The following is a 10,085-nucleotide window of genomic DNA, read 5'->3' on the forward strand; positions in this document are numbered from 1 at the left end:
AAATTGCGGGCAGCATCCGCCTTCTCTGGGCCTAGCTGGGTGCTGTGAACTTCACAGCTGCCCCCAGGGGTGCAGTACTTTGTATTTTAAATTGATTCCCATGCAGTCTCTCCTTTTTGGGTGTTTCCACTTTTGAGGTACAGCTTGGCAGTGGAGACTCCTATCCTCCCAGACTTGAGAAATCCAACCCTGTCCCCTGACCTGGCTTCTCTGCCTGTGATGGGGAAGGTAAAAATCACCTTTTCATTCCTTCCATAAGTATTTATCAAATGTTGTCTTTGTTTAGGTCCCTCTCTTGTAGTAGACCCTGAGGGAAGAATTCAAGTGTAAGTAGTTTGTGTGGGAGGTGGTCCCAGGAAACGCTAGTAGGGAAGTGTAGAGGTGAGACAGGAAGGGGAGGCAGCCTTGTGGAGTCAATTACATGGTGGGCGACCTGAGCTCAAGCCCAGCAGGGAGCTCTGGGAGACGTTATAGGTGGTATAAGAATAAAAGAGTCAGAGCTGACTTATGGAGGGGGAGGGAGCTGGGTTATATATCCACCCGCCCCTAAGTGTGACTGGTGGAAGGCTGCCAGCAGTTAATTGCCCAGGTGGTCCAGTCCACCGTGTCTGAGGCCAGAGTGACTTTTTTTGTTTGTTTGTTTGCTTGTTTTGCTGTTTGGAAGGACACACTCTGGCAAGAGATGCAGATACTGGCAGTTGGTAGTAGAGCAAACTCGCACTGCAGTGGTGAGGTCCATGGGGCTGTAATACAAAGGGCTTCTTTTTCCAGCTATGAGGAAGACATTGAAATAAGGTCTGTGGAAAAGCTTTGACACTTCAGTCAGTACATGAAGCAGAAGCAGCTGTGTTCTGCTGACTGTGTGCTCAGAATGAGGCCAATTGCTGAGGAGAAGTGGCAGAAGCAGGAGAAATGATGTCTCACTGACTTGAGGGGTTTATGAAGTAGGGAAGATAATCTCGCTTCTACCATGCAATGTGGGCAAATGGACAAAATATAATGGTCCATAAGTGTTAGGAGAAGACTGGAATTCTTGGGAAGGCCTTCACAGAGAAGGTAGGAAATAAAGGAAGGATAGTGTTTGCAAAAACGAAACCAAAGCCTGTATAATTTGAGGACCAATGAGGCAGATGGTGTGGAGACAGAGTTAGCCTAGCTGGTGATCCCCAGAAGAAAACCTTGAGACAAGAATCATGTACAAATGGTTTATTCTGGAAGGCTTCAGGTAGACCTTGTAAAGGAATGGAGAAGCCCGACAAGGAAGGGAAGGAAGCCAAAGCCAGTGGTGAATTCAGACCCATCGGTGGGGCCTGCAGGGAGAGGGCGCTGCAGTGAAAGTCCCACCTCAGAGGGGGTCCTCCTTCTCGCCTCCAGGCCAGGGAGATGGGCTTCCCCTCCCCCCCTACTGTCCTGGGCATTCCAGCGTAAATTAGAGAAGATCATCACCCCCCCATTTGATTACAGTCTAGTCGGGGGAGACAAACTTGCAAACACACAAAGGCGGCTAGAAAAATAGTTTCTGGGTGGTGGAGAATAAGAAACTCTACACACGAAGGAAGTTCTCTGCAGACAGTGAATGATTTAACATCTATGTGCCGTAGGTGCCCCGTGAAATGTATTAGAATCAATCCACAACACAAGCAGGGCTGATTCCCTCCCAGGTCCTATTTTTAAAATTTTCTTCCAGAAAACAATACTTTCTAAAAAATGACTGTTGAAGAAAAGTGGTAAGAACCTGGCAGGAGCCCAGCTCATACTCCACAGCCTTGACCCAAGAAAGAGAAGAGTAAATATCAAAACCGATGTTGGTAAGACTCTTGTGTGTTTCTCTTTTTCTTTCCCCCACTGAAGGCATGTTTACTCTTTCAAGGACTAGGAACTGACTGTTTAAAGTATTTTTGGTCCAGGGGTCAGGCTGCCAAGACAGCAGTGGGCATTTTGTGGTAATGGTTTCTTTTTTTCCCTAACGTGATCTCTGTTTAGTGCAGGGATTGTGAAACTGCGGACCAACATCCAGAGGCTCTCAGGAGTTTTAAGGACCCAAACTGACAAAACACAGAGCCTTTTCTTTATTATGAGCAAATGAGGTTCCATACGATATCATTTCATATTTTACATATATAAGCAAATGCTACATACTAGTAAGTTACTATATGAGGAATTCATTGTTACTAAAAATTAGTATTCATACATTTTAAATCACACAATATTGGAGTTTATTGAGAACTCCAATTCAGGATTCCAATGAAAGTCAGTTTCCGCTGAATATTTCACGGCACTGCCTGTGAAATGTCACTGCTGCTGCATGCAGGCAGGTGGTACAAACTCCCCCCGGGCTTAGGGAGAACACTGATCAGTGCATCTCTAGGGGGTGATATCTACAGGTTTTAATTGCTGCTGTTCTTGCTTCCTAATCATCAATCATTGTTAGTTCAGATTCGTCTTTATCTACTTTCTTTTCTGTTTGGTTCATCTTCTCATGGGGGAGAATGCTGTTTGAGTGTGGGTCTCCCCAGAAGTAGACTCTGAGATAATGATGTAAAGGTAAGGAGTTTATTTGAGGGCTGATCCCAGGAACCACTGGAAGGCAAGTGGGGAAGGAGGCCAGGGAGGGAGGAAAACCAACCAAAGGGTATGCAAATGAGCAGAATTCCTGATGTGGGCAGCTGGGGCCCAGGTCCTCTGGGGACTCTGGGGACACTTTGCATAACATGCCTCAGTGTTGCCTAACTGGAATGGTGAGGTTTGGGGTATTTATCCAACATATTCTGTTGGATGGTTGTTGAGGGCTGCTTCTGGAAGCATCAGTGCACAGAGACCTCCAGCCTGCACACTGGAACATGCCTCTGCAGCTAGAGAGAGCCCCCAGGGAGAGTGACAGGTGCTTTATAAGAGGCTGTCAGGGAGGAGACGAATTGGAAGAGAGGGCCAGCAGGAGGTGGGCAGGACACAGGTGCTCTGACAGCATCTACTGGAGATGCAGATGTCCATGAACAGTAATTGGGGCCCATAGTTTTTAATCTCTTGACTTTGAAATACACACATGTTGCATTCCAATGAACTATATAAGTCCCAATGGCTAAGTCATCAGGGAGAACCTGATATAAGGATGCAGTCTTAAAGCTGAAACCTGGTGGGTGGAGAACACCAGCCTTATAAAGAAGGGAGAGTGGTCCTGAAGTCTTCTGCATTCATTTTCCCATTTAAATTCTGAGCCTAGAACAAGGAAATTTAAATCCTGGATTGCTCAAAGAGTGATTCATAGCAATCACATTCTATTTAGAATAAAATTGCTTTTAGCCATCCTGCAGGATAAACTTTCAAATTTTCCATTTGATACCATTTCATCATCATGTTTCTCTCCTCTGGTCAGTTTCTCTATGCCCACCCACTAGTCAGATTTCCCAATCCCATTTTCGTTAGAGTTCCCATCTCCCACTCTAGGTTTTTCTAATTTGGGTCCTTAGGAAAAAAGGACATGTCATTCGAGACACAGAAAACTTCAGTCCCCTCTAAAGATGGTGAGGATGACAACTCAGATACCTGGGACTGGACTTGCTCAAATTTTTATGGTTACAAACTTCCCCACTTTGCCTTGCTTCTCTTGAACATTAGTCCTGAAGTTTGTTTTAGAATCTTAATGTTCTGTAAGTAACTGTGTGGCATTGAAAAGGTCTTAAACAAGTTTGTAATTTTTTTCTTGCTATGTCAAAAATTCCCGAGTCACACATTTCTTTTTTTTTTCAGGGTGATATACTCCCAAGGGACATGTGGCTTCATCTTGAGAAGTTCGGTAAGTAGTGCTAGAAACAATACTAAAAACTTTAGAAGAATTAGGAAGCCATCTCAGAGCCTCATCTCTTAAAAGACATCCTGAAATTTTTTAAATGGGAACAGCATCACTTGTCATTATACAGTGGCAGTGTTCCCTTCCATCATATTCCCCCATCAATGGCACTGACCTCTCTTGGGTTTCTCTGATATTTCTGACTTTCAAAAGCATCATTTTCTCCCATGTGTATTTGGAGTTGTCACCTTCTTTGCCCGTGATTGTATTCTGTCTCCCGGGGCTTTTTCACAATTTTTGTTTCTCTGTTGGAAACCCTTGTGTTTTTCTGTACTAATATGGATTATTTTCATCAACTTTTTCTTGGCAAAGGCTTTACAGATGGGAGTAGACACCTGTACTCAGTTTGTAATCTGATACCATTTTCAATAGCCCCTTAGGTGTGACCTATCTATTTTTTTTTTTTAATATCTGGCCACACAAAGTTAGCTCTCAATTAAGGCTGAATGAATTAAAATTTTAAATCATTGCTTTATAAGAAGATTCAACTCAGTCATCCATATGCAAAATTAAAATATGTGTGTTAAAGGAATTTTAGTATATGGTTTTCTGACCTTATATCTGAAGTCTCTTATCAACTTCGTTGAATTTGTTGAGGTAGTGCTGGGTAGCAGGAAAGAAAAAGTAATATATAAGCATATCTCTCCATAACTACAACAGAAAAATAAACCCCTTAAAGCTGTAAACCAGTATTTTAATCCGTATATGAATCTTGCCTCTGGTGGTTTTTTCAGCCTTTCTTTTTTAATACCTCCTGAGACATCAAACTCATTATCCCCTCATGAGGCAATTCAAACTGGTTTCAGAAAGTTCTAATCATTAAAGAAAAAGAGTATTCAGCAGCCACATTATAGACAGTTGTAAGTGCTGTGCTAAAAAGTGTGAGTAGCTTTCAGTGTCAGACATCTTGATTAAGAGAACTCTGCAAATAAACCACGTTAGCAACCCAAGTAGACAAAGAAAACAGTTGACATTGAACTTCAACGTCCTCTAGCACTGGGAAGTCCTCATCCCCTGTCCAGCGTATTTGTTTATCCAGCAAGTGTGTACCCATTTGGGTAACCGTCTTGTTAATGTTATGAATGACTCTGGTTTAGTAAGCATATTGTTCAGGATAGATTTACTTTCCTTTCCACTTGTAGCTCAGATAAATCACCATGGCCCAAAGTATTTTGCTAGTTCTTCTGCAGTGGTCATGTTGCCCTGAAAGGGTCTTTGAGGTGATCAGCCTAAGCCATTTGCTTGTCATGAGAGATAAAGCCCAGGTCCCCATCTCCTGACTTCAGTTATAGTGTCAGAATCATACCCAGGTCTTATATGGCAATCCCTTTGGAGCAGAATCCAAACATATTCCTATTTGTCTTAACCTCATATCAAAGGATATTTTCAAGGAAAGTCTTGAGATATTGTCTTATTAACAGTTTGGCTGGCCTGATCCACATCTAAGGTGCCATGCGGAGGGGTAAGGGATAGTCTAAGCCTCCTTGACATCCCTCATATTGATTGTTACTGCTGCCTTCACTCAGGTCCTCTCCATGTCCAGTCTGGGAGTCTGCTGTAGCTTATTGTGCCCCTGAGCCTCAGCCTTGCTGTAACACCCATCCTTCCTCTCCTGCAGCCAGAGTGCTCTTGCTTAAATGCACACTGATCATGTCCCTCTATTGCTTAATTGCCTTGTTACCTTCTGCATAAAACTTATACTCCTTATCATGGAATCCAAACCCTGTGCCAACTTCTTCCACTTCATCTCTTGTCTTGGTCTTTCTATCTTCCAGCCAAGTGGGGTTATCTCTCACCCTGGACAGCAGATGCTCCCTCCTGACTTTCCTCCTCCCCGTCTTTGGCTGCACCCCACCCTTAGAGTGAAGCCCTATGGCGTAGCCTCTAGGAAGCTTATTTTCCTGACACTTTCTCCCTCAGCAGAAATAGGTTTGTGTTCCATCCAACCAGTTCTAGTGCAGATTAAGCTTCTCTCAAATGTGAGCACCGATCACTCTGCATTGTCACTGTTTTCTGTTCTATATCCTCCCCAAACCTGGGGCTTTTAGCGACAACAGGCTGGGTTTTTTATGTCTGTAACATCGGATGTAACATGTTGTAGTTACCCCCTATTGCAAATGTGTGATGAACGCACATGCTCCAGCTCAGAAGTGAATAATAATCCAGCATTCTGGAAAACATGATCGTGCTGAGGACGAAAACATAATGCTGCTGAGGACCATTCTATAGAATATACCATTTGGGTGAACTCTGAAGTAGCTGAGTGATGTTTGCTTTTAGTGGAAGCACAAAAATACGAATAATGGTGATCTCTAGTAGGTTTTCCCTGGGTTATGTTTTTGTTATAATTTTTATATTTTCAGAGTTCTCTATAGGGAGCCATATAAGTTACACTTATAATCAGGAATGAAAGTTAAAAAACAGTGTATATCATTTTGTATTTGCATTGTACCTTTATGGCAAATGTATACAGAGCAAAAGAACTGGAATAAAGCTCTCAAGAGGTCAACTGGTTTTCTCTAGGGATGGAATAAGAGATGATTTTCTTTTCTTTTCCTCCTTATTTGCAAGTTTTTTTTTCCTAGATGACTATGCATTCCTTTTATAAGAAAAAAATTTATTTATAAAATGTAAAGAAATGACATGATGATTGATAATTTGAGCAGTCAAATAATCAAACCATCCCTTATCAAGAGATCACTGAATTTAATCAAATCATACTTATTGTCAAGACATTGAACTACTATTTAGAGAACCCATGGAAAATAATACAAATATTGCAATTGCTTAAAATAGAAGAAAATCTGACCCTGGAAATCATAACTGACAAATTTGTTTTGGACCTTTTGGAAGTTAAGTGTATCACTGGGTTGGGAGCAGAACCTAAGTCCAGTTATGAATTATAGAGGTGGTTTTTAATGGAATATAACTATCCATTTCTGTTGCCAAATCTGTTATCCTTTGGTACACAATACACTGGAGATTAAAATCCCACATATTCAGCAAAAGATTTACTATGAAGCAGTAAAAATAGATCTAGCCATAATTTATATAGGTGCACATTTATAGGGAGGACATAAATGTTTGAAAAAATGGCAATGAGAGAAAAGAGGAACCAATATTATTTTAGAATATTATATCTTTTGATTTTCTTCTTTAAATCCACATACTTTGCATGTATCATGAGTCAAAATGACACACTACTTCAATATTTATCAAGCAGTTCCGATTTCCCCGACGTGCATTTGGTAAGAGCTGAGTAAATCAGTTACGCATGGTTATTTATTGAAAAGAAGATTAGGTATGTTTTTTAGCCATCAGGATTTTACTTTTGTGAGCAAAGTCATGTTAAGTTCTTAGAGGTCCCTGTATATTGTCAATTATCATGAGCTGAAAATATGATTTCCGAACTTGCTCATTAATAATTTTCATGTGTAAGTAAATGGTAGAGGAGTTTGTCCTAGAGGTGGTCCTAAAGGTGGTCTGAAAATTAAATCCAGAAAGCTACACAGATGCAAATATTTGGACAGAGAAGTCCAATAATGCCTACCTGAAAGATAGAAACATACACATGTTTATCACTTTAGAGTATGACAGAGAGTAAATAAAGTAACTGACTACCTAGTGTATATTATCCCACTGAGTCTTTACCACAAACCTGCAAAGTAAGTCAAGGTAGTCAACAGCCTGTAATCTCAGTTGTTTATAACCCACCGTGTCCACTGACAGGCAGCTCTGAACCCTGTTTCATCTCTCATCAGCTGACAGAGTACCAGCAGCAGAGAGAAGGAAAGCTTGGGGAGTCTCAAACTTGCAGTTCAAAGTTTCAGAAGGAAAATGGTAAACATCTACTCACAACTCATTGTTCAGAACTAATCACCCAGCACCGCCCAACCACAAGGGGTGGGGCAGGGAGAGCAACCCCACGGTGTATCCGGAAGTGGGAAGAACAGGAAATATTTGGTGGCTAGTTGTAATCACTTCTATAGTAAATGTGTGTCTCTATTTTGTACACAGGAAACAGAATCTGAGGACAGACAACTTGCCAGGTCACATAACAAGTAAATGAAAGAAGTTGAGTTGTTATTAGAGAAACAAGCATGATATGCAAGACTGGGACATTGTGCTGTACACCAGAGTCTGACACATTGTAATTGACTATGCTTCAATAAATAAAATAAAGAAACAAGCATGAATTTAACAATATTCCTATAGCAAATTCTGAGCTTAACAATATTCTTACAGCAAATTCTGAGCCTACCAATTCCGTGTCACCTAGAAAGATACAGGAAAATTAAGAGAGTAAACAGGGATTAGCAGGTATCTCTTTGTTTCACTTTTGTGAATCTGAAATCTTCTGTGTATCCTTCCAGCTGCCTCCCTCAAAAGCTAGAGATAAAAAATACTGTCTTTCTGTTACCAGGGCTGAGTTCCTTATGAAATTGTTATGGCCCTTGGAGTTCTTGGGGTGATTTATTGAAGATAAAGAGCAATGCGACTTGCAATCACTTGGAAGATGTCAGCAATGTGAAGCCAAATAACCTCAGGATGAGGCAGTACTTTCTATCCAGCCTGCCTCAATGATGTGCATTCTTCATTAAGCTGAATTAGAGACAGGGCTGGTGTATGCACAACTGCAGGGGGCAATGTTCACATAGTATTCTATGTTGACGGTGCCTCCTGGACTTGTGCAATGTGTTGATCAAAGAAAATATTTTTTCCTAGGAGGCAAATGTTAGACTTCTCCATTCCAGCCCCTCTCCTCCAACAGTATTTCACTTCTTATGGGTAGGGGTTGGAAGGGAATATATTATCAGTAAAGTCTTGAAGAATCTACAAAGTTTGCACTTCCATTGAGGGTTCAGCCAGTGGAAGCTCTTCCTATTACTTCCCTTTTAGCATTTGACATCTCATGACCTACAGCACTTGCTATTAGGTACTAAAGAATGTCTACTTTCCCAGATATTCCAGCACCAAGCCGGCAGCAAATTTACATTGCTTCTACATAACACCCAGAAATTATCTCCACCCATTAATACACTGGGGTGCTCTCAAAAACAAAGTTGCCTTGCCCATTTCCCACCCTTAGGATCTGATTTAATTGACCTGGGGTAGGTTTAGGCCATGAGCATTTTATAAAGCTCTTCAGATGGTTCTAACAGTAGCCTAGGTTGAGAACCATAGACCTAGGAAATAGGTTATTACTAAGAAGTTCAATTTATTCAATTAGGAACATGAGAAAACTGTAACATTGCTCTAACAAAAAGAACCAAAAAAGATAAATTATAATAATTTGATGCCTCAACCTACCAAATTTGGTGTCTGGTCCACAATTTGGCCAAGGTTCACAAGCACTGCCACATTTCCAAGTTCTTTCCATCCTTGGTTCTCAATCTTGTACATGTGCAGGAATGCCCTGGAAAGCTTTCAAAAATCCAGACATCCAGTCCATACACATGCCCAATTAAATCAGAATCTTTATGGGTGTACACCCCAAAATCCAAAAAAACAAACATCTGTTTTTCTTTAAACATTCTCTAGTTGATCCCAAAATGCATCCAAGATCAAGAATGCCTGTACTAGTTCCTTTTCAGTCAATATTGTACTAAGCTTCTCAGCAACTTTCAACACCAGCCTCTTCCTCCTTCTTGGGAAACTGTTATCTTGGCTTCCATGACTCCACACTTCCCTGTTTACCTCTTTTCTTCCACATCCTCTAACCATTTTGTTTTTCTCATTCTCATGTGTCAGCCTTTCTTCTACACTGTGAAAATCTTCAGACTTCAGCCCCTGAGGCAGAATCATCATCTTGGTCTAGTTGATATAATTTACTCCTATGATTCGAAATATCATCATCAAGCCAAAAGCTCCCAAATTTATATTACTAGCCCAGATTTATTTTTTTCAGCTTGTTTATCCTCTTGGATATTTTACAGGTATCTTTAAATATTTACAAAACTGGACTTTTGACCTCAGATGTGTTCCCTTCTAATGCATTCCTGACTCTCACTGTATAATGCAGTCTCTCTGGTTGCACAAGCCAGAAATCTGGGAAGTGTTCTCAGTACTGCCCTCCTCAGACCTCACCCACAAATCCAGACCTTTGTCACATCTCATCTAATCTGTTTCCAAACGTACTTCAAATCTACCCTCTTCTCTATGTCTCCACAACTAAATTAGTCATTTCTTGTTACATCATACATGGTCCTAAAACTTTGTGCCTAAAAACAACAGTGAA

General features: G+C 41.0%; 1 long non-coding RNA gene across 1 annotated transcript; it reads left to right on the forward strand.

Annotated features, from left to right (window-relative positions):
* The first annotated feature begins 518 nt into the window (after positions 1–518).
* LOC123615336 (uncharacterized) lies at positions 519–8,029 on the forward strand. Its single transcript, XR_006722905.2, has 4 exons — positions 519–1,808; positions 3,748–3,793; positions 7,609–7,687; positions 7,865–8,029. It is a non-coding gene; the product is annotated as an uncharacterized LOC123615336 (long non-coding RNA).
* Positions 8,030–10,085: the final 2,056 nt, after the last annotated feature.

The sequence above is a fragment of the Camelus bactrianus genome, chromosome 19 (genome assembly GCF_048773025.1).
Source record: "Camelus bactrianus isolate YW-2024 breed Bactrian camel chromosome 19, ASM4877302v1, whole genome shotgun sequence".
Classification (NCBI taxonomy): Eukaryota; Metazoa; Chordata; class Mammalia; order Artiodactyla; family Camelidae; genus Camelus; species Camelus bactrianus.